At 42.6% G+C, this 22,178-nt stretch overlaps 31 non-coding genes across 31 annotated transcripts; all 31 read right to left on the reverse strand.

Moving 5' to 3' along the window:
• Positions 1 to 283: 283 nt before the first annotated feature.
• Positions 284 to 365, reverse strand: Trnal-uag. The gene has a single exon. It is a non-coding gene; the product is annotated as a tRNA-Leu (tRNA).
• A 301-nt stretch (positions 366 to 666) lies between these two features.
• On the reverse strand, positions 667 to 748 carry Trnal-uag. Its single transcript is given in 2 exon segments — positions 667 to 701; positions 711 to 748. It is a non-coding gene; the product is annotated as a tRNA-Leu (tRNA).
• Positions 749 to 911: 163 nt separating this feature from the next.
• Trnai-aau lies at positions 912 to 985 on the reverse strand. The gene has a single exon. It is a non-coding gene; the product is annotated as a tRNA-Ile (tRNA).
• A 63-nt stretch (positions 986 to 1,048) lies between these two features.
• On the reverse strand, positions 1,049 to 1,130 carry Trnal-uag. Its single transcript has one exon. It is a non-coding gene; the product is annotated as a tRNA-Leu (tRNA).
• A 530-nt stretch (positions 1,131 to 1,660) lies between these two features.
• Trnai-aau lies at positions 1,661 to 1,734 on the reverse strand. The gene has a single exon. It is a non-coding gene; the product is annotated as a tRNA-Ile (tRNA).
• Positions 1,735 to 1,797: 63 nt separating this feature from the next.
• Trnal-aag lies at positions 1,798 to 1,879 on the reverse strand. Its single transcript has one exon. It is a non-coding gene; the product is annotated as a tRNA-Leu (tRNA).
• A 2,589-nt stretch (positions 1,880 to 4,468) lies between these two features.
• On the reverse strand, positions 4,469 to 4,550 carry Trnal-uag. The gene has a single exon. It is a non-coding gene; the product is annotated as a tRNA-Leu (tRNA).
• Positions 4,551 to 4,851: 301 nt separating this feature from the next.
• Positions 4,852 to 4,933, reverse strand: Trnal-uag. Its single transcript is given in 2 exon segments — positions 4,852 to 4,886; positions 4,896 to 4,933. It is a non-coding gene; the product is annotated as a tRNA-Leu (tRNA).
• Positions 4,934 to 5,096: 163 nt separating this feature from the next.
• Positions 5,097 to 5,170, reverse strand: Trnai-aau. The gene has a single exon. It is a non-coding gene; the product is annotated as a tRNA-Ile (tRNA).
• A 63-nt stretch (positions 5,171 to 5,233) lies between these two features.
• Positions 5,234 to 5,315, reverse strand: Trnal-uag. The gene has a single exon. It is a non-coding gene; the product is annotated as a tRNA-Leu (tRNA).
• A 530-nt stretch (positions 5,316 to 5,845) lies between these two features.
• Positions 5,846 to 5,919, reverse strand: Trnai-aau. Its single transcript has one exon. It is a non-coding gene; the product is annotated as a tRNA-Ile (tRNA).
• Positions 5,920 to 5,982: 63 nt separating this feature from the next.
• Positions 5,983 to 6,064, reverse strand: Trnal-aag. The gene has a single exon. It is a non-coding gene; the product is annotated as a tRNA-Leu (tRNA).
• A 539-nt stretch (positions 6,065 to 6,603) lies between these two features.
• Trnai-aau lies at positions 6,604 to 6,677 on the reverse strand. The gene has a single exon. It is a non-coding gene; the product is annotated as a tRNA-Ile (tRNA).
• A 63-nt stretch (positions 6,678 to 6,740) lies between these two features.
• On the reverse strand, positions 6,741 to 6,822 carry Trnal-uag. The gene has a single exon. It is a non-coding gene; the product is annotated as a tRNA-Leu (tRNA).
• A 530-nt stretch (positions 6,823 to 7,352) lies between these two features.
• Positions 7,353 to 7,426, reverse strand: Trnai-aau. Its single transcript has one exon. It is a non-coding gene; the product is annotated as a tRNA-Ile (tRNA).
• A 63-nt stretch (positions 7,427 to 7,489) lies between these two features.
• On the reverse strand, positions 7,490 to 7,571 carry Trnal-aag. Its single transcript has one exon. It is a non-coding gene; the product is annotated as a tRNA-Leu (tRNA).
• Positions 7,572 to 8,110: 539 nt separating this feature from the next.
• Positions 8,111 to 8,184, reverse strand: Trnai-aau. Its single transcript has one exon. It is a non-coding gene; the product is annotated as a tRNA-Ile (tRNA).
• A 63-nt stretch (positions 8,185 to 8,247) lies between these two features.
• Trnal-uag lies at positions 8,248 to 8,329 on the reverse strand. The gene has a single exon. It is a non-coding gene; the product is annotated as a tRNA-Leu (tRNA).
• A 530-nt stretch (positions 8,330 to 8,859) lies between these two features.
• Positions 8,860 to 8,933, reverse strand: Trnai-aau. The gene has a single exon. It is a non-coding gene; the product is annotated as a tRNA-Ile (tRNA).
• Positions 8,934 to 9,241: 308 nt separating this feature from the next.
• Positions 9,242 to 9,315, reverse strand: Trnai-aau. Its single transcript has one exon. It is a non-coding gene; the product is annotated as a tRNA-Ile (tRNA).
• A 2,346-nt stretch (positions 9,316 to 11,661) lies between these two features.
• Trnal-uag lies at positions 11,662 to 11,743 on the reverse strand. The gene has a single exon. It is a non-coding gene; the product is annotated as a tRNA-Leu (tRNA).
• Positions 11,744 to 13,593: 1,850 nt separating this feature from the next.
• Trnal-uag lies at positions 13,594 to 13,675 on the reverse strand. Its single transcript has one exon. It is a non-coding gene; the product is annotated as a tRNA-Leu (tRNA).
• Positions 13,676 to 13,839: 164 nt separating this feature from the next.
• Trnai-aau lies at positions 13,840 to 13,913 on the reverse strand. Its single transcript has one exon. It is a non-coding gene; the product is annotated as a tRNA-Ile (tRNA).
• Positions 13,914 to 14,733: 820 nt separating this feature from the next.
• On the reverse strand, positions 14,734 to 14,815 carry Trnal-uag. Its single transcript has one exon. It is a non-coding gene; the product is annotated as a tRNA-Leu (tRNA).
• A 300-nt stretch (positions 14,816 to 15,115) lies between these two features.
• Positions 15,116 to 15,197, reverse strand: Trnal-aag. The gene has a single exon. It is a non-coding gene; the product is annotated as a tRNA-Leu (tRNA).
• A 542-nt stretch (positions 15,198 to 15,739) lies between these two features.
• On the reverse strand, positions 15,740 to 15,813 carry Trnai-aau. Its single transcript has one exon. It is a non-coding gene; the product is annotated as a tRNA-Ile (tRNA).
• A 1,086-nt stretch (positions 15,814 to 16,899) lies between these two features.
• Trnai-aau lies at positions 16,900 to 16,973 on the reverse strand. The gene has a single exon. It is a non-coding gene; the product is annotated as a tRNA-Ile (tRNA).
• A 63-nt stretch (positions 16,974 to 17,036) lies between these two features.
• Positions 17,037 to 17,118, reverse strand: Trnal-uag. Its single transcript has one exon. It is a non-coding gene; the product is annotated as a tRNA-Leu (tRNA).
• A 1,478-nt stretch (positions 17,119 to 18,596) lies between these two features.
• Positions 18,597 to 18,678, reverse strand: Trnal-uag. Its single transcript has one exon. It is a non-coding gene; the product is annotated as a tRNA-Leu (tRNA).
• Positions 18,679 to 18,842: 164 nt separating this feature from the next.
• Trnai-aau lies at positions 18,843 to 18,916 on the reverse strand. The gene has a single exon. It is a non-coding gene; the product is annotated as a tRNA-Ile (tRNA).
• Positions 18,917 to 19,752: 836 nt separating this feature from the next.
• On the reverse strand, positions 19,753 to 19,834 carry Trnal-uag. The gene has a single exon. It is a non-coding gene; the product is annotated as a tRNA-Leu (tRNA).
• Between the last annotated feature and the right edge of the window lie 2,344 nt (positions 19,835 to 22,178).

Here is a 22,178-nt window from a genome sequence, read left to right on the forward strand (position 1 = left end):
GTTTGATATTTTGCCCTAAGGTTTTTACCTAGCAGATTCTTCATGGGATTTCGTGTTTCTCTATTTTAAATCTTGGTTACGACATCCTTAACAACTTAAACTTGTTCCTCTATCTGTTGTACTCAACGACGTTTCCTCCATTGCACTGGCCCGTAAGAGGATCGAACTCATGACCTCCGCTTTATTAGCACGGCACTCTAACCAACTGAGCTAACAGGCCTCATATCGATATTTGGCCAAGAACGATAAAAAATCGTTAATACACAATCAAATGTAGAGATTATGACAGTGAAGGGATTCGAACCCTTGCCTCCGAAAAGACTGGTGCCTAAAACCAGCGCCATAGACCACTCGGCCACACTATCATTATTGGTATTGTTCCCTAAGGTTTTTACACAGCAGATTCTTCATGGGACTCTTCTAGATGGGAATTCGTGTTTCTTTTTTTTTAAATGTCTGTTACGAAATCCTGTGCAACTGAAACTTATTCCTCTATCTGTTGCACTCAACGACTTTTCCTCCATTGCACTGGCCCGTAAGAGGATCCAACTCATGACCTCCGCGTTATTAGCACGGCGCTCTAACCAACTGAGCTTACAGGCCTCACATCGATACTCGGCCAAGAACGATAAAAAATCGTTAATACACAATCAAATGTAGAGATTATGACAGTGAAGGGATTCGAACCCTTGCCTCCGAAGAAACTGGTGCCTAAATCCAGCGCCATAGACCACTCGGCCACACTATCATTATTGGTATTGTTCCCTAAGGTTTTTACACAGCAGACTCTTCATGGGACTCTTCTAGATGGGAATTCGTGTTTCTTTTTTTTAAATGTTGGTTACGAAATCCTGTACAACTGAAACTTGTTCCTCTATCTGTTGCACTCAAGGACTTTTCCTCTATTGCACTGGCCCGTAAGAGGATCGAACTCATGACCTCCGCGTTATTAGCACGGCGCTCTAACCAACTGAGCTAACAGGCCTCATATCGATACTCGGCCAAGAACGATAAAAAATCATTAATACACAATCAAATGTAGAGATAATGACAGTGAAGGGATTCGAACCCTTGCCTCCGAAGAGACTGGTGCCTAAAACCAGCGCCATAGACCACTCGGCCACACTATCATGTTTCTTATAGTGCCCTAGGGTTTTTACATAGCAGATTCTTCATGGGACTCTTCTAGATGCGAACTCGTGTTTCTTTTTTTTTTAATGTTGATTACGACATCCTTAACAACTTAAACTTGTTCCTCTATCTGTTGTACTCAACGACGTTTCCTCCATTGCACTGGCCCGTAAGAGGATCGAACTCATGACCTCCGCGTTATTAGCACGGCGCTATAACCAACTGAGCTAACAGGCCTCACATCAATACTCGGCCAAGAACGATACAAAATCGTTAATACACAATCAAATGTAGAGATTCGAACCCTTGCCTCCGAAGAGACTGGTGCCTAAAACCAGCGCCATAGACCACTCGGCCACACTATCATGTTTGTTTTAGTGCCCTAAGGTATTTAGATAGCATATTCTTCATGGGACTCTTCTAGATGCGAACTCGTGTTTCTTTTTTTTTAAATGTTGATTACGACATCCTTAACAACTTAAACTTGTTCCTCTATCTGTTGTACTCAACGACGTTTCCTCCATTTTACTGGCCCGTAAGAGGATCGAACTCATGACCTCCGCGTTATTAGCACGGCGCTCTAACCAACTGAGCTAACAGGCCTCACATCAATACTCGGCCAAGAACGATACAAAATCGTTAATACACAATCAAACGTAGAGATTATGACAGTGAAGGGATTCGAACCCTTGCCTCCGAAATGACTGGTGCCTTAAACCAGCGCCATAGACCACTCGGCCACACTATCATGTTTGTTATAGTGCCCTAAGGTTTTTACATAGCAGATTCTTCATGGGACTCTTCTAGATGCGAACTCGTGTTTCTTTTTTTTTAATGTTGATTACGACATCCTTAACAACTTAAACTTGTTCCTCTATCTGTTGTACTCAACGACGTTTCCTCCATTGCACTGGCCCGTAAGAGGATCGAACTCATGACCTCCGCGTTATTAGCACGGCGTTCTAACCAACTGAGCTAACAGGCCTCACATCAATACTCGGCCAAGAACGATACAAAATCGTTAATACACAATCAAATGTAGAGATTATGAAGAGATTCGAACCCTTGCCTCAGAAGAGACTGGTGCCTAAAACCAGCGCCATTGACCACTCGGCCACATTATCATTATTGGTATCGTTCCCTAAGGTTTTTACATAGCAGATTCTTCATGGGACTCTTCTAGATAGAATTCGTGTTTCTTTTTTTAAATGTTGGTTACGAAATCCTTTACAACTTAAACTTGTTCCTCTATCTGTTGCACTCAACGACTTTTCCTCCATCGCACTGGCCCGTAAGAGGATCGAACTCATGACCTCCGCGTTATTAGCACGGCGCTAGAGCGCCGTGCTAATAACCCAACCAGCTGGGCTAATAACCAACTGAGCTAACAGGCCTCACATCAATACTCGGCCAAGAACGATACAAAATCGTTAATACACAATCAAATATAGAGATTATGAAGGGATTCGAACCCTTGCCTCCGAAGAGACTGGTGCCTAAAACCAGCGCCATAGACCACTCGGCCACACTATCATGTTTGTTATAGTGCCCTAAGGTTTTTACATAGCAGATTCTTCATGGGACTCTTCTAGATGCGAACTCATGTTTCTTTTTTTTTTAATGTTGATTACGACATCCTTAACAACTTAAACTTGTTCCTCTATCTGTTGTACTCAACGACGTTTCCTCCATTGCACTGGCCCGTAAGAGGATCGAACTCATGACCTCCGCGTTATTAGCACGGCGCTATAACCAACTGAGCTAACAGGCCTCACATCAATACTCGGCCAAGAACGATACAAAATCGTTAATACACAATCAAATGTAGAGATTATGAAGGGATTCGAACCCTTGCCTCCGAAGAGACTGGTGCCTTAACCAGCGCCATAGACCACTCGGCCACATTATCATGTTTGTTATTGTGCCCTAAGGTTTTTACATAGCAGATTCTTCATGGGACTCTTCTATAAGGGATTTCGTGTTTCTTTATTTTAAATCTTGGTTACGAAATCCTGTACAACTGAAAATTGTTCCTCTATCTGTTGCACTCAACGAAAATTCCTCCATTACACTGGTTCGTAAGAGGATCGAACTCATGACCTCCGCGTTATTAGCACGGCGCTCTAACCAACTGAGCTAACAGGCCTCACATCGATACTCGGCCAAGAACGATACAAAATCGTTAATACACAATCAAACGTAGAGATTATGACAGTGAAGGGATTCGAACCCTTGCCTCCGAAAAGACTGGTGCCTAAAACCAGCGCCATAGACCACTCGGCCATTTTATCATTATTGGTATTGTTCCCTAAGATTTTTACACAGCAGATTCTTCATGGGACTCTTCTAGATGGGAATTCGTGTTTCTTTTTTTTTAAATGTCTGTTACGAAATCCTGTGCAACTGAAACTTATTCCTCTATCTGTTGCACTCAACGACTTTTCCTCCATTGCACTGGCCCGTAAGAGGATCCAACTCATGACCTCCGCGTTATTAGCACGGCGCTCTAACCAACTGAGCTAACAGGCCTCACATCGATACTCGGCCAAGAACGATAAAAAATCGTTAATACACAATCAAATGTAGAGATTATGACAGTGAAGGGATTCGAACCCTTGCCTCCGAAGAAACTGGTGATTAAAACCAGCGCCATAGACCACTCGGCCACACTATCATGTTTGTTATAGTGCCCTAAGGTTTTTACATAGCAGATTCTTCATGGGACTCTTCTAGATGCGAACTCGTGTTTCTTTTTTTTTTAAATGTTGATTACGACATCCTTAACAACTTAAACTTGTTCCTATATCTGTTGTACTCAACGACGTTTCCTCCATTGCACTGGCCCGTAAGAGGATCGAACTCATGACCTCCGCGTTATTAGCACGGCGCTCTAACAAACTGAGCTAACAGGCCTCACATCAATACTCGGCCAAGAACGATACAAAATCGTTAATACACAATCAAATATAGAGATTATGAAGGGATTCGAACCCTTGCCTCCGAAGAGACTGGTGCCTAAAACCAGCGCCATAGACCACTCGGCCACACTATCATGTTTGATATTTTTCCCTAAGGTTTTTACCTAGCAGATTCTTCATGGGATTTCGTGTTTCTCTATTTTAAATCTTGGTTACGACATCCTTAACAACTTAAACTTGTTCCTCTATCTGTTGTACTCAACGACGTTTCCTCCATTGCACTGGCCCGTAAGAGGATCGAACTCATGACCTCCGCTTTATTAGCACGGCACTCTAACCAACTGAGCTAACAGGCCTCATATCGATATTTGGCCAAGAACGATAAAAAATCGTTAATACACAATCAAATGTAGAGATTATGACAGTGAAGGGATTCGAACCCTTGCCTCCGAAAAGACTGGTGCCTAAAACCAGCGCCATAGACCACTCGGCCACACTATCATTATTGGTATTGTTCCCTAAGGTTTTTACACAGCAGATTCTTCATGGGACTCTTCTAGATGGGAATTCGTGTTTCTTTTTTTTTAAATGTCTGTTACGAAATCCTGTGCAACTGAAACTTATTCCTCTATCTGTTGCACTCAACGACTTTTCCTCCATTGCACTGGCCCGTAAGAGGATCCAACTCATGACCTCCGCGTTATTAGCACGGCGCTCTAACCAACTGAGCTTACAGGCCTCACATCGATACTCGGCCAAGAACGATAAAAAATCGTTAATACACAATCAAATGTAGAGATTATGACAGTGAAGGGATTCGAACCCTTGCCTCCGAAGAAACTGGTGCCTAAATCCAGCGCCATAGACCACTCGGCCACACTATCATTATTGGTATTGTTCCCTAAGGTTTTTACACAGCAGACTCTTCATGGGACTCTTCTAGATGGGAATTCGTGTTTCTTTTTTTTAAATGTTGGTTACGAAATCCTGTACAACTGAAACTTGTTCCTCTATCTGTTGCACTCAAGGACTTTTCCTCTATTGCACTGGCCCGTAAGAGGATCGAACTCATGACCTCCGCGTTATTAGCACGGCGCTCTAACCAACTGAGCTAACAGGCCTCATATCGATACTCGGCCAAGAACGATAAAAAATCATTAATACACAATCAAATGTAGAGATAATGACAGTGAAGGGATTCGAACCCTTGCCTCCGAAGAGACTGGTGCCTAAAACCAGCGCCATAGACCACTCGGCCACACTATCATGTTTCTTATAGTGCCCTAGGGTTTTTACATAGCAGATTCTTCATGGGACTCTTCTAGATGCGAACTCGTGTTTCTTTTTTTTTTAATGTTGATTACGACATCCTTAACAACTTAAACTTGTTCCTCTATCTGTTGTACTCAACGACGTTTCCTCCATTGCACTGGCCCGTAAGAGGATCGAACTCATGACCTCCGCGTTATTAGCACGGCGCTATAACCAACTGAGCTAACAGGCCTCACATCAATACTCGGCCAAGAACGATACAAAATCGTTAATACACAATCAAATGTAGAGATTCGAACCCTTGCCTCCGAAGAGACTGGTGCCTAAAACCAGCGCCATAGACCACTCGGCCACACTATCATGTTTGTTTTAGTGCCCTAAGGTATTTAGATAGCATATTCTTCATGGGACTCTTCTAGATGCGAACTCGTGTTTCTTTTTTTTTAAATGTTGATTACGACATCCTTAACAACTTAAACTTGTTCCTCTATCTGTTGTACTCAACGACGTTTCCTCCATTTTACTGGCCCGTAAGAGGATCGAACTCATGACCTCCGCGTTATTAGCACGGCGCTCTAACCAACTGAGCTAACAGGCCTCACATCAATACTCGGCCAAGAACGATACAAAATCGTTAATACACAATCAAACGTAGAGATTATGACAGTGAAGGGATTCGAACCCTTGCCTCCGAAATGACTGGTGCCTTAAACCAGCGCCATAGACCACTCGGCCACACTATCATGTTTGTTATAGTGCCCTAAGGTTTTTACATAGCAGATTCTTCATGGGACTCTTCTAGATGCGAACTCGTGTTTCTTTTTTTTTAATGTTGATTACGACATCCTTAACAACTTAAACTTGTTCCTCTATCTGTTGTACTCAACGACGTTTCCTCCATTGCACTGGCCCGTAAGAGGATCGAACTCATGACCTCCGCGTTATTAGCACGGCGCTCTAATCAACTGAGCTAACAGGCCTCACATCCATACTCGGCCAAGAACGATACAAAATCGTTAATACACAATCAAATATAGAGATTATGAAGGGATTCGAACCCTTGCCTCCGAAGAAACTGGTGCCTAATACCAGCGCCATAGACCACTCGGCCACACTATCATTATTGGTATTGTTCCCTAAGGTTTTTACACAGCAGACTCTTCATGGGACTCTTCTAGATGGGAATTCGTGTTTCTTTTTTTTAAATGTTGGTTACGAAATCCTGTACAACTGAAACTTGTTCCTCTATCTGTTGCACTCAAGGACTTTTCCTCTATTGCACTGGCCCGTAAGAGGATCGAACTCATGACCTCCGCGTTATTAGCACGGCGCTCTAACCAACTGAGCTAACAGGCCTCATATCGATACTCGGCCAAGAACGATAAAAAATCATTAATACACAATCAAATGTAGAGATAATGACAGTGAAGGGATTCGAACCCTTGCCTCCGAAGAGACTGGTGCCTAAAACCAGCGCCATAGACCACTCGGCCACACTATCATGTTTCTTATAGTGCCCTAGGGTTTTTACATAGCAGATTCTTCATGGGACTCTTCTAGATGCGAACTCGTGTTTCTTTTTTTTTTAATGTTGATTACGACATCCTTAACAACTTAAACTTGTTCCTCTATCTGTTGTACTCAACGACGTTTCCTCCATTGCACTGGCCCGTAAGAGGATCGAACTCATGACCTCCGCGTTATTAGCACGGCGCTATAACCAACTGAGCTAACAGGCCTCACATCAATACTCGGCCAAGAACGATACAAAATCGTTAATACACAATCAAATGTAGAGATTCGAACCCTTGCCTCCGAAGAGACTGGTGCCTAAAACCAGCGCCATAGACCACTCGGCCACACTATCATGTTTGTTTTAGTGCCCTAAGGTATTTAGATAGCATATTCTTCATGGGACTCTTCTAGATGCGAACTCGTGTTTCTTTTTTTTTAAATGTTGATTACGACATCCTTAACAACTTAAACTTGTTCCTCTATCTGTTGTACTCAACGACGTTTCCTCCATTTTACTGGCCCGTAAGAGGATCGAACTCATGACCTCCGCGTTATTAGCACGGCGCTCTAACCAACTGAGCTAACAGGCCTCACATCAATACTCGGCCAAGAACGATACAAAATCGTTAATACACAATCAAACGTAGAGATTATGACAGTGAAGGGATTCGAACCCTTGCCTCCGAAATGACTGGTGCCTTAAACCAGCGCCATAGACCACTCGGCCACACTATCATGTTTGTTATAGTGCCCTAAGGTTTTTACATAGCAGATTCTTCATGGGACTCTTCTAGATGCGAACTCGTGTTTCTTTTTTTTTAATGTTGATTACGACATCCTTAACAACTTAAACTTGTTCCTCTATCTGTTGTACTCAACGACGTTTCCTCCATTGCACTGGCCCGTAAGAGGATCGAACTCATGACCTCCGCGTTATTAGCACGGCGCTCTAATCAACTGAGCTAACAGGCCTCACATCCATACTCGGCCAAGAACGATACAAAATCGTTAATACACAATCAAATATAGAGATTATGAAGGGATTCGAACCCTTGCCTCCGAAGAAACTGGTGCCTAATACCAGCGCCATAGACCACTCGGCCACACTATCATTATTGGTATTGTTCCCTAAGGTTTTTACACAGCAGACTCTTCATGGGACTCTTCTAGATGGGAATTCGTGTTTCTTTTTTTTAAATGTTGGTTACGAAATCCTGTACAACTTAAACTTGTTCCTCTATCTGTTGCACTCAAGGACTTTTCCTCTATTGCACTGGCCCGTAAGAGGATCGAACTCATGACCTCCGCGTTATTAGCACGGCGCTCTAACCAACTGAGCTAACAGGCCTCATATCGATACTCGGCCAAGAACGATAAAAAATCATTAATACACAATCAAATGTAGAGATAATGACAGTGAAGGGATTCGAACCCTTGCCTCCGAAGAGACTGGTGCCTAAAACCAGCGCCATAGACCACTCGGCCACACTATCATGTTGCTTATAGTGCCCTAGGGTTTTTACATAGCAGATTCTTCATGGGACTCTTCTAGATGCGAACTCGTGTTTCTTTTTTTTTTAATGTTGATTACGACATCCTTAACAACTTAAACTTGTTCCTCTATCTGTTGTACTCAACGACTTTTCCTCCATTGCACTGGCCCGTAAGAGGATCGAACTCATGACCTCCGCGTTATTAGCACGGCGCTATAACCAACTGAGCTAACAGGCCTCACATCAATACTCGGCCAAGAACGATACAAAATCGTTAATACACAATCAAATGTAGAGATTCGAACCCTTGCCTCCGAAGAGACTGGTGCCTAAAACCAGCGCCATAGACCACTCGGCCACATTATCATGTTTGTTTTAGTGCCCTAAGGTTTTTAGATAGCATATTCTTCATGGGACTCTTCTAGATGCGAACTCGTGTTTCTTTTTTTTAAAATGTTGATTACGACATCCTTAACAACTTAAACTTGTTCCTCTATCTGTTGTACTCAACGACGTTTCCTCCATTTTACTGGCCCGTAAGAGGATCGAACTCATGACCTCCGCGTTATTAGCACGGCGCTCTAACCAACTGAGCTAACAGGCCTCACATCAATACTCGGCCAAGAACGATAAAAAATCGTTAATACACAATCAAACGTAGAGATTATGACAGTGAAGGGATTCGAACCCTTGCCTCCGAAAAGACTGGTGCCTAAAACCAGCGCCAGAGACCACTCGGCCACACTATCATGTTTTTTATAGTGCCCTAAGGTTTTTACATAGCAGATTCTTCATGGGACTCTTCTAGATGCGAACTCGTGTTTCTTTTTTTTTAATGTTGATTACGACATCCTTAACAACTTAAACTTGTTCCTCTATCTGTTGTACTCAACGACGTTTCCTCCATTGCACTGGCCCGTAAGAGGATCGAACTCATGACCTCCGCGTTATTAGCACGGCGCTCTAACCAACTGAGCTAACAGGCCTCACATCCATACTCGGCCAAGAACGATACAAAATCGTTAATACACAATCAAATATAGAGATTATGAAGGGATTCGAACCCTTGCCTCCGAAGAGACTGGTGCCTAAAACCAGCGCCATAGACCACTCGGCAACATTATCATGTTTGTTATTGTGCCCTAAGGTTTTTACCTAGCAGATTCTTCATGGGACTCTTCGATATGGGATTTCGTGTTTCTCTATTTTAAATCTTGGTTACGAAATCCTGTACAACTTAAACTTGTTCCTCTATCTGTTGCACTCAACGACTTTTCCTCTATTAACTGGCCCATAAGAGGATCCAACTCATGACCTCCGCGTGATTAGCACGGCGCTCTAACCAACTGAGCTAACAGGCCTCACATAGATACTCGGCCAAGAACGATAACAAATCGTTAATACACAATCAAATGTAGAGATTATGACAGTAAAGGGATGGGAATCCTTGCCTCAGAAGACACTGGTGCCTTTAACCAGCGCCATAGACCACTCGGCCACATTATCATGTTTTTTATTGTGCCCTAAGGTTTTTACCTAGCAGATTCTTCATGGGACTCTTCTAGATGGGAATTCGTGTTTCTTTTTTTTAAATGTCTGTTACGAAATCCTGTACAACTGAAACTTGTTCCTCTATCTGTTGCACTCAACCACTTTTCCTCCATTGCACTGGCCCGTAAGAGGATCGAACTCATGACCTCCGCGTTATTAGCACGGCGGTCTAACCAACTGAGCTAACAGACCTCACATTGATACTCGGCCAAGAACGATAAAAAATCGTTAATACACAATCAAAAGTAGAGATTATGACAGTGAAGGGATTCGAACCCTTGCCTCCGAAGAGACTGGTGCCTAAAACCAGCGCCATAGACCACTCGGCCGCAAATCATTATTGGTATCGTGCCCTAAGGTTTTTACATAGCAGATTCTTCATGGGACTCTTCTATATTGGATTTCGTGTTTCTTTATTTTAAATATTGGTTACGAAATTCTGTACAACTTAAACTTGTTCCTCTATCTATTGCACTCAACGAATTTTCCTCCATTGCACTGGCCCGTAAGAGGATCGAACTTATGACTTCCGCGTTATTAGCAAGGCGCTCTAACCAACTGAGCTAACATGCCTCATATCGATATTCGGCCAAGAACGATAAAAAATCGTTTATACACAATCAAATGTAGAGATTATGACAGTGAAGGGATTCGAACCCTTGCCTCCGAAGAGACTGATGCCTAAAACCAGCGCCATAGACCACTCGGCCACAAATCATTATTAGTATCGTGCCCTAAGGTTTCTAAATAGCAGATTCTTCATGGGACTCTTCTATATGGGATTTCGTGTTTCTTTATTTTAAATCTTGGTTACGAAATCCTGTAAAACTTAAACTTGTTCCTCTATCTGTTGCACTCAACGAAAATTCCTCCATTGCACTGGCCCGTAAGAAAATCCAACTGATGACCTCCGCGTTATTAGCACGGCGCTCTAACCAACTGAGCTAACAGGCCTCACATCGATACTCGGCCAAGAACGATAACAAATCGTTAACACACAATCAAATGTAGAGATTATGACAGTAAAGGGATGGGAATCCTTGCCTCAGAAGAAACTGGTGCCTTTAACCAGCGCCATAGACCACTCGGCCACACTATCATTATTGGTATTGTTCCCTAAGGTTTTTACACAGCAGATTCTTCATGGGACTCTTCTAGATGGGAATTCGTGTTTCTTTTTTTTAAATGTCTGTTACGAAATCCTGTTCAACTGAAACTTGTTCCTCTATCTGTTGCACTCAACGACTTTTCCTCCATCGCACTGGCCCGTAAGAGGATCCAACTCATGACCTCCGCGTTATTAGCACGGCGCTCTAACCAACTGAGCTAACAGGCCTCACATCGATATTCGGCCAAGAACGATAAAAAATCGTTAATACACAATCAAATGTAGAGATTATAACAGTAAAGGGATTCGAACCCTTGCCTCCGAAGAGACTGGTGCCTAAAACCAGCGCCATAGACCACTCGGCCACACTATCATTATTGGTATTGTTCCCTAAGGTTTTTACACAGCAGATTCTTCATGGGACTCTTCTAGATGGGAATTCGTGTTTCTTTTTTTTTAATGTTGGTTACGAAATCCTGTACAACTGAAACTTGTTCTTCTATCTGATGCACTCAACGACTTTTCCTCCATTGCACTGGCCCGTAAGAGGATCCAACTCATAAGCTCCGCGTTATTAGCACGGCGCTCTAACCAACTGAGCTAACAGGCCTCACATCGATACTCGGCCAAGAACGATAAAAAATCGTTAATACACAATCAAATGTAGAGATTATGACAGTGAAGGGATTCGAACCCTTGCCTCCGAAGAGACTGGTGTCTAAAACCAGCGCCATAAACCACTCGGCCACACTATCATTATTGGTATTGTTCCCTAAGGTTTTTACACAGCAGATTCTTCATGGGACTCTTCTTGATGGGAATTCGTGTTTCTTTATTTTAAATGTTGCTTAAGAAATCCTGTACAATTTAAACTTGTTCCTCTATCTGTTGCACTCAACGACTTTTCCTCCATTGCACTGGCCCGTAAGAGGATAGAACTCATGACCTCCGCGTTATTGGCACGGCGCTCTAACCAACTGAGCTAACAGGCCTCATATCGAAATTTGGCTAAGAACGATAAAAAATCGTTAATACACAATCAAATGTAGAGATTATGAAAGTGAAGGGATTCGAACCCTTGCCTCCAAAGAGACTGGTGCCTAAAACCAGCGCCATAGACTATCATGATTATTATTGTGCCTTTAGGTTTCTTAACAGCAGATTCTTCATGGGACTCTTCTAGATGGGAATTCGTGTTTCTTTTTTTTTAATGTTGGTTACGAAATCCTTTACAACTTAAACTTGTTCCTCTATCTGTTGCACTCAACGACTTTTCCTCCATTACACTGGCCCGTAAGAGGATCGAACTCATGACCTCCGCGTTATTAGCACGGCGTTCTAACCAACTGAGCTAACAGGCATCGCATTGATACTTTGCCAAGAACGATACAAAATCGTTAATACACAATCAAATGTAGAGATTATGACAGTGAAGGGATTTGAACCCTTGCCTCAGAAGAGACTGGTGCCTTTAACCAGCGCCATAGACCACTCGGCCACACTATCATGGTTGTTGTTGCGCCCTAAGGTTTTTACATAGCAGATTCTTCATGGGATTCTTCTAGATGGGAATTCGTGTTTCTTTTTTTTTAAATGTTGGTAACGAAATCCTTTACAACTTAAACTTGTTCCTCTATCTGTTGCACTCAACGACTTTTCCTCCATTGCACTGGCCCGTAAGAGGATCGAACTTATGACCTCCGCGTTATTAGCACGGCGCTCTAACCAACTGAGCTAACAGGCCTCACATCGATACTCGGCCAAGAACGATAACAAATCGTTAATACACAATCAAATGTAGAGATTATGACAGTGAAGGGATTCGAACCCTTGCCTCCGAAGAGACTGGTGCCTTTAACCAGTGTCATAGACCACTCGGCCACACTATCATTATTGGTATTGTTCCCTAAGGCGTGAAGTGAAAGACAGGAGAAACAACGACGTACTAAGAGTTTGATATCATGCTGAAGCCGGCTGAAGCCTGGCTGGAACTAATCCGCTTGGCGGCGCTGTGCGGTGGTAGGGCAGTTTTATTTTTGTGTTTACAACATTAGCAGAAGTTAGCTACTGTAGCAAAGTTTTATTGAATTTTCAACATAGCTTAAGTGAATTTCTTTTATGAAGAAGTGAATTTATGCTCTCGAAAGGCCTATTTGAATCTTTTTTTCCCTTCCCAGTTCCCACTGTTTTGCAAAACTGCCCTACCACCGCACAGCGCCGCCAAGCGGTTTAGTTCCAGCCAGGCTTCAGCATGATTTCAGATTTTGGTCTGTTAGCCATATTCCATTGTTTCTCCTGTCATTCTTCTTCATGCCTAAGGTTTTTACACAGCAGATTCTTCATGGGACTCTTCTATATGGGATTTTGGGATTTCGTGTTTCTTTATTTTAAATGTTGGTTACGAAATCCTGTACAACTAAAACTTGTTCCTCTATCTGTTGCAGTCAACGACTTTTCCTCTATTGCACTGGCCCATAAGAGGATCGAACTCATGACCTCCGCGTTTTTAGCACGCCTCTCTAACCAACTGAGCTAACAGGCTTCATATCGATACTCGGCCAAGAACGATACAAAATCGTTAATACACAATCAAATGTAGAGATTATGACAGTGAAGGGATTCGAACCCTTGCCTCCGAAGAGACTGGTGCCTAAAACCAGCGCCATAGACCACTCGGCCACACTATCATGTTTGTTATAGTGCCCTAAGGTGTTTACATAGCAGATTCTTCATGGGACTCTTCTAGATGCGAACTCGTGTTTCTTTTTTTTTAAATGTTGATTACGTTACCCTTAACAACTTAAATTTGTTCCCCTATCTGTTGTACTCAACGACGTTTCCTCCATTGCACTGGCCCGTAAGAGGATCGAACTCATGACCTCCGCGTTATTAGCACGGCGCTCTAACCAACTGAGCTAACAGGCCTCACATCAATACTCGGCCAAGAACGATACAAAATCGTTTATACACAATCAAATGTAGAGATTATGAAGGGATTCGAACCCTTGCCTCAGAAGAGAATGGTGCCTAAAACCAGCGCCATTGAACACTCGGCCACATTATCATTATTGGTATCGTTCCCTAAGGTTTTGACATAGCAGATTCTTCATGGGACTCTTCTAGATGGAAATTCGTGTTTCTTTTTTTAAATGTTGGTTACGAAATCCTTTACAACTTTAACTTGTTCCTCTATCTGTTGCACTCAACGACTTTTCCTCCATTGCACTGGCCCGTAAGAGGATCGAACTCATGACCTCCGCGTTATTAGCACGGCGCTCTAACCAACTCAGCTAACAGGCCTCACATCGATACTCGGCCAAGAACGATAAAAAATCGTTAATACACAATCAGATGTAGAGATTATGACAGTGAAGGGATTCGAACCCTTGCCTCCGAAGAGACTGGTGCTTTAAACCAGCGCCATAGACCAATCGGCCACACTATCATGTTTTTTATAGTGCTCTAAGGTTTTTACATAGCAGATTCTTCATGGGACTCTTCTATATGGGATTTCGTGTTTTTTTATTTTAAATGTTGGTTAAGAAATCCTGTACAACTGAAACTTGTTCCTCAATCTGTTGCACTCAACGACTTTTCCTCCATTGTACTGGCCCGTAAGAAGATGGAATTCATGACCTCCGCGTTATTAGCACGCCTCTCTAACCAACTGAGCTAACAGGCCTCATATCGATACTCGGCCAAGAACGATAAAAAATCGTTAATACACAATCAAATGTAGAGATTATGACAGTGAAGGGATTCGAACCCTTGCCTCCGAAGAGACTGGTGCCTAAAACCAGCGCCATAAACCACTCGGCCACACTATCATTATTGGTATTGTTCCCTAAGGTTTTTACACAGCAGATTCTTCATGGGACTCTTCTAGATGGGAATTCGTGATTCTTTATTTTAAATGTTGCTTAAGAAATCCTGTACAATTTAAACTTGTTCCTCTATCTGTTGCACTCAACGACTTTTCCTCCATTGCACTGGCCCGTAAGAGGATAGAACTCATGACCTCCGCGTTATTAGCACGGCGCTCTAACCAACTGAGCTAACAGGCCTCATATCTTTACTCGGCCAAGAACGATAAAAAATCGTTAATACACAATCAAATGTAGAGATTATGACAGTGAAGGGATTCGAACCCTTGCCTCCGAAGAGACTGGTGCCTTAAACCAGCGCCATAGACCACTCGGCCACACTATCATTATTGGTATCGTGCCCTAAGGTTTTTACATAGCAGATTCTTCATGGGACTCTTCTATATGGGATTTTGTGTTTCTTTATTTTAAATGTTGGTTACGAAATCCTGTACAACTTAAACTTGTTGCTCTATCTGTTGCACTCAACGAATTTTCCTTTATTACACTGGCCCGTAAGAGGATCGAACTCATGACCTCCGTGTTATTAGCACGGCGCTCTAACCAACTGAGCTAACAGGACTCGTATCGATATTTGGCCAAGAACGATAAAAAATCGTTAATACACAATCAAATGTAGAGATTATGACAGTGAAGGGATTCGAACCCTTGCCTCCGAAGAGACTGGTGCCTAAAACCAGCGCCATAGACACCTCGGCCACACTATCATGTTTTTTACTGTGTCCTAAGGTTTTTACATAGCAGATTCTTCATGGGACTCTTCTAGATGGGAATTCGTGTTTTTTTTTTAATGTTGGTTATGAAATCCTGTACTACTGAAACTTGTTCGTCTTTCTGTTGCACTCAACGACTTTTCCTCCATTGCACTGGCCCGTAAGAGGATCGAACTCATGACCTCCGCGTTATTAGCACGGCGCTCTAACCAACTGAGCTAACAGGCCTCACATTGATATTCGGCCAAGAACGATAAAAATCGTTAATACACAATCAAATGTAGAGATTATGACAGTGAAGGGATTCGAACCCTTGCCTCCGAAAACACTGATGCCCAAAACCGGCGCCATAGACCACTCGGCCACACTATCATTATCTGTATCGTGCCCTAAGGTTTTTACACAGCAGATTCTTCATGGGACTCTTCTATATGGGATTTCGTGTTTCTTTATTTTAAATGTTGGTTACGAAATCCTGTACAACTGAAAATTGTTCCGCTATCTGCTGCACTCGACGACTTTTCCTCCATTGCACTGGCCCGTAAGAGGATCGAACTCATGACATCCGCGTTATTAGCACCGCGCTCTAACCAACTGAGCTAACAGGCCTCATATCGATATTTTGCCAAGAACCATAAAAAATCGTTAATACACAATCAAATGTAGATATTATGACAGTGAAGGGATTCGAACCCTTGCCTCCGAAGAGACTGGTGCCTAAAACCAGCAACATAGACCACTCGGCCACACTATCATTATTGGTATCGTGCCCTAAGGTTTTTACATAGCAGATTCGTGAAGTGAAAGACAGGAGAAACAACGACGTACTAAGAGTTTGATATCATGCTGAAGCCGGCTGGAACTAAACCGCTTGGCGGCGCTGAGTGGTGGTAGGGCAGTTTTACTTTTTGTGTTTACAACATTGGTAGAAGTTAGCTACTGTAGCAAAGTTTTATTGAATTTTCAACATAGCTTAAGTTAATTTATTTTATGAAGAAGTGAATTTATGTTCTCGAAATGATTATTTGAATCTTTTTTTCCCTTCCCAGTTCCCACTGCTTTGCAAAACTGCCCTACCACCGCAAAGCGCCGCCAAGCGGTTTAGTTCCAGCCAGGCTTCAGCATGATATCAGATTTTGGTCTGTTAGCCTATTCCGTTGTTTCTCCTGTCATTCTTCTTCATGGCAGATTCTTCATGTGACTCTTCTATAAGGGATTTCGTGTTTCTTTATTTTAAATGTTGGTTACGAAATACTGTACAACTTCAACTTGTTTCTCTATCTGTTGCACTCCACGAAAATTCCTCCATTACACTGGCCCGTAAGAGGATCGAACTCATGACCTCCGCGTTATTAGCACGGCGCTCTAACCAACTGAGCTAACAGGCCTCACATCGATACTCGGCCAAGAACGATAAAAAATCGTTAATACACAATCAAATGTAGAGATTATGACAGTGAAGGGATTCGAACCCTTGCCTCCGAAGAGACTGGTGCCTAAAACCGGCGCCATAGACCACTCGGCCACACTATCATTAATGGTATCGTGCCCTAAGGTTTTTACATAGCAGATTCTTCATGGGACTCTTCTATATGGGATTTGGTGTTTCTTTATTTTAAATTCTGGTTACGAAATCCTGTACAACTGAAACTTGTTCCTCTATCTGTTGCACTCAAGGACTTTTCTTCCATTGCACTGGTCCGTAAGAGGATCGAACTCATGACCTACGCGTTATTAGCACGGCGCTCTAACCAACTGAGCTAACAGGCCTCACATCGATACTCGGCCAAGAACGATAACAAATCGTTAATACACAATCAAATGTAGAGATTATGACAGTGAAGGGATGGGAATCCTTGCCTCAGAAGAAACTGGTGCCTTTAACCAGCGCCATAGACCACTCGGCCACACTATCATTATTGGTATTGTTTCCTAAGGTATTTACACAGCAGATTCTTCATGGGACTCTTCTAGATGGGAATTCGTGTTTCTTTTTTTTTTGTTGGTTACGAAATCCTGTACAACTGAAACTTGTTCCTCTATCTGTTGCACTCAACGAATTTTCCTTTATTACACTGGCCCGTAAAAGGATCGAACTTATGACCTCCGCGTTATTAGCACGGCGCTCTAACCAACTGAGCTAACAGGCCTCACATCGATACTCGGCCAAGAACGATAACAAATCGTTAATACACAATCAAATGTAGAGATTATGACAGTGAAGGGATTCGAACCCTTGCCTCCGAAGAGACTGGTGCCTTTAACCAGTGTCATAGACCACTCGGCCACACTATCATTATTGGTATTGTTCCCTAAGGCGTGAAGTGAAAGACAGGAGAAACAACGACGTACTAAGAGTTTGATATCATGCTGAAGCCGGCTGAAGCCTGGCTGGAACTAATCCGCTTGGCGGCGCTGTGCGGTGGTAGGGCAGTTTTATTTTTGTGTTTACAACATTAGCAGAAGTTAGCTACTGTAGCAAAGTTTTATTGAATTTTCAACATAGCTTAAGTGAATTTCTTTTATGAAGAAGTGAATTTATGCTCTCGAAAGGCCTATTTGAATCTTTTTTTCCCTTCCCAGTTCCCACTGTTTTGCAAAACTGCCCTACCACCGCACAGCGCCGCCAAGCGGTTTAGTTCCAGCCAGGCTTCAGCATGATTTCAGATTTTGGTCTGTTAGCCATATTCCATTGTTTCTCCTGTCATTCTTCTTCATGCCTAAGGTTTTTACACAGCAGATTCTTCATGGGACTCTTCTATATGGGATTTTGGGATTTCGTGTTTCTTTATTTTAAATGTTGGTTACGAAATCCTGTACAACTAAAACTTGTTCCTCTATCTGTTGCAGTCAACGACTTTTCCTCTATTGCACTGGCCCATAAGAGGATCGAACTCATGACCTCCGCGTTTTTAGCACGCCTCTCTAACCAACTGAGCTAACAGGCTTCATATCGATACTCGGCCAAGAACGATACAAAATCGTTAATACACAATCAAATGTAGAGATTATGACAGTGAAGGGATTCGAACCCTTGCCTCCGAAGAGACTGGTGCCTAAAACCAGCGCCATAGACCACTCGGCCACACTATCATGTTTGTTATAGTGCCCTAAGGTGTTTACATAGCAGATTCTTCATGGGACTCTTCTAGATGCGAACTCGTGTTTCTTTTTTTTTAAATGTTGATTACGACACCCTTAACAACTTAAATTTGTTCCCCTATCTGTTGTACTCAACGACGTTTCCTCCATTGCACTGGCCCGTAAGAGGATCGAACTCATGACCTCCGCGTTATTAGCACGGCGCTCTAACCAACTGAGCTAACAGGCCTCACATCAATACTCGGCCAAGAACGATACAAAATCGTTTATACACAATCAAATGTAGAGATTATGAAGGGATTCGAACCCTTGCCTCAGAAGAGAATGGTGCCTAAAACCAGCAACATAGACCACTCGGCCACACTATCATTATTGGTATCGTGCCCTAAGGTTTTTACATAGCAGATTCGTGAAGTGAAAGACAGGAGAAACAACGACGTACTAAGAGTTTGATATCATGCTGAAGCCGGCTGGAACTAAACCGCTTGGCGGCGCTGAGTGGTGGTAGGGCAGTTTTACTTTTTGTGTTTACAACATTGGTAGAAGTTAGCTACTGTAGCAAAGTTTTATTGAATTTTCAACATAGCTTAAGTTAATTTATTTTATGAAGAAGTGAATTTATGTTCTCGAAATGATTATTTGAATCTTTTTTTCCCTTCCCAGTTCCCACTGCTTTGCAAAACTGCCCTACCACCGCAAAGCGCCGCCAAGCGGTTTAGTTCCAGCCAGGCTTCAGCATGATATCAGATTTTGGTCTGTTAGCCTATTCCGTTGTTTCTCCTGTCATTCTTCTTCATGGCAGATTCTTCATGTGACTCTTCTATATGGGATTTCGTGTTTCTTTATTTTAAATGTTGGTTACGAAATACTGTACAACTTCAACTTGTTTCTCTATCTGTTGCACTCCACGAAAATTCCTCCATTACACTGGCCCGTAAGAGGATCGAACTTATGACCTCCGCGTTATTAGCACGGCGCTCTAACCAACTGAGCTAACAGGCCTCACATCGATACTCGGCCAAGAACGATAAAAAATCGTTAATACACAATCAAATGTAGAGATTATGACAGTGAAGGGATTCGAACCCTTGCCTCCGAAGAGACTGGTGCCTAAAACCGGCGCCATAGACCACTCGGCCACACTATCATTAATGGTATCGTGCCCTAAGGTTTTTACATAGCAGATTCTTCATGGGACTCTTCTATATGGGATTTGGTGTTTCTTTATTTTAAATTCTGGTTACGAAATCCTGTACAACTTAAACTTGTTCCTCTATCTGTTGCACTCAACGACTTTTCCTCCATTGCACTGGCCCGTAAGAGGATCGAACTTATGACCTCCGCGTTATTAGCACGGCGCTCTAACCAACTGAGCTAACAGGCCTCACATCGATACTCGGCCAAGAACGATAACAAATCGTTAATACACAATCAAATGTAGAGATTATGACAGTGAAGGGATTCGAACCCTTGCCTCCGAAGAGACTGGTGCCTTTAACCAGTGTCATAGACCACTCGGCCACACTATCATTATTGGTATTGTTCCCTAAGGCGTGAAGTGAAAGACAGGAGAAACAACGACGTACTAAGAGTTTGATATCATGCTGAAGCCGGCTGAAGCCTGGCTGGAACTAAACCGCTTGGCGGCGCTGTGCGATGGTAGGGCAGTTTTATCCCTGAGGTATATTTATATACGAAGGTCCTTAACAATATAGGGTGTGGGGTATAGGGGGTAGGGTAGTAGTAGCTAGTAGTGAAATTCAGATGGTTTAATGTCCATTTGGTTATCCTTTATACGTTTCTTCCCTGAATGACCAATCGTCACCAAATTTTGTACATAATTCTGTCAAAATTTGATACATGTCGTAACGGGGTTTCATTTGTTTTCATTACTGTTTTAAAAATTTAATTTGCGTACTTGTTACCTAGCTGGTTACCGAATCCTAGGCAGTGAATTCGCTTTTGTTTGCTTAACCTTCCAACTGTCAGTGCAGTGAGTGCTCAGCAGTGTTAACAAAAAGAAAAAAAGTTTGAATCTTCCCTAGCAATTCAAGTTTTGATGATATGATATTGATATTTTGATGATATTTGATTTGATTTTTATTGTTCTTGTTCGATTTCGTCTTTATTGTTCTTATTATTGCCTCTTTTTGTTAACTGTTTTTAATAAATGATGATCTTGATTTTAATAAATTTTTTGATCAAGTAAAATTTCTATTCCCCTTTTTTTTAACAGTTAGTCATCAACCAAGAAGTTGAGGAACATTTTAAAAATGTTTGATCATACTCATTTTGAAGCTCTGGGTCATCTCTCTCTTCTTCCCTTGTCCTCTCCACAGTCATCAAGATCTTTTAGCGGTCGTGAAGAGTTACCACCGATCTCCCACTTCCATTTACCTTCAAAAGTTTTTTAAGTGTAATTTTTCAAAAGTTACCAATGGCTTGCTCGAGATTCGAACCCCGAACCATACGAGTGCCAGCCCGGGTTGCTAACCATTAGACCAACATTGACATGAAATTTAAGGGAAAGCGTGGTCAGGTTGGTGTGTACACCAAACAATGTAACGAAAGACGAAGTAAAGCTATGGTAATATCACTAGCGACGCTACCATCGGTATCGATTTTGGAACCGGTCGTAAAACACTTAGGTTATATTGAAAGGTTTGGTAAAACCTCCACTCAAAGCGGGTTTTCGTTCGATGATGTTTTATTTCCGTAACGCGCATAATTTAAACAAATCAAAAATACATCAAGAGAGATTGGAGGCATACACACGGCCCTTTACCGTGTAGCCAGCGTCAAAGTCTACAAAGACACAAATAAGACAAGTTTAAAACGGAGAACGAGCGAGCCAGCACCAGACCGAATAAACGGCCTGACACTAGACCCGAGAAGGGTGAGCCAACACTAGACCGACTGAACAGCCTAGCATTGACTGAAGAAGAACTGCGTTGGGTGGGGTTTTATACAAGTCGAAACAGGGTCAATCGCGGTCATTGACAGTAGAGTCAAGGCTAGCGTGGGTCATAAAACAGAAGGGGGGAATGACTCGTATCGAGGTCAGCGAGAGAGCAATAAACAAACGAGGGGAATGAACTATTTTGCCGATAACTAGAACGCTGACAGCCAATCCTTACATACCTTGGGGCCATGGGAGATTGCGTCCCGCAATCTAACAAAACAAAACACAAATACTGAAACTGGTAAAAAGAAAGAACTTTGAAAACTGACGGGAAACATCGATGAACTGAGTAGCGTAAAACGTACTTCGACCTTTCCTGGAGCGAGAGTAACATTTTAAAAATAACGTCGAGCGAACTGTGTGATGCGACTGACCGGGCGCCTCGTGGCCGGTGTAACAGTCAAAATAAAAATAACAAGTGATAGGGAGAGAAAAGTCAGAAATCGTTCTTGCTTAAATGCAGGGCAGGTTGCGTCTTCTTTTGTCCGTAGCGGAATTTTTTCTTCGTGAACTTACAATACATGAAGAT

This window comes from Daphnia pulicaria, chromosome 1, assembly GCF_021234035.1.
Source record: "Daphnia pulicaria isolate SC F1-1A chromosome 1, SC_F0-13Bv2, whole genome shotgun sequence".
Classification (NCBI taxonomy): domain Eukaryota; kingdom Metazoa; phylum Arthropoda; class Branchiopoda; order Diplostraca; family Daphniidae; genus Daphnia; species Daphnia pulicaria.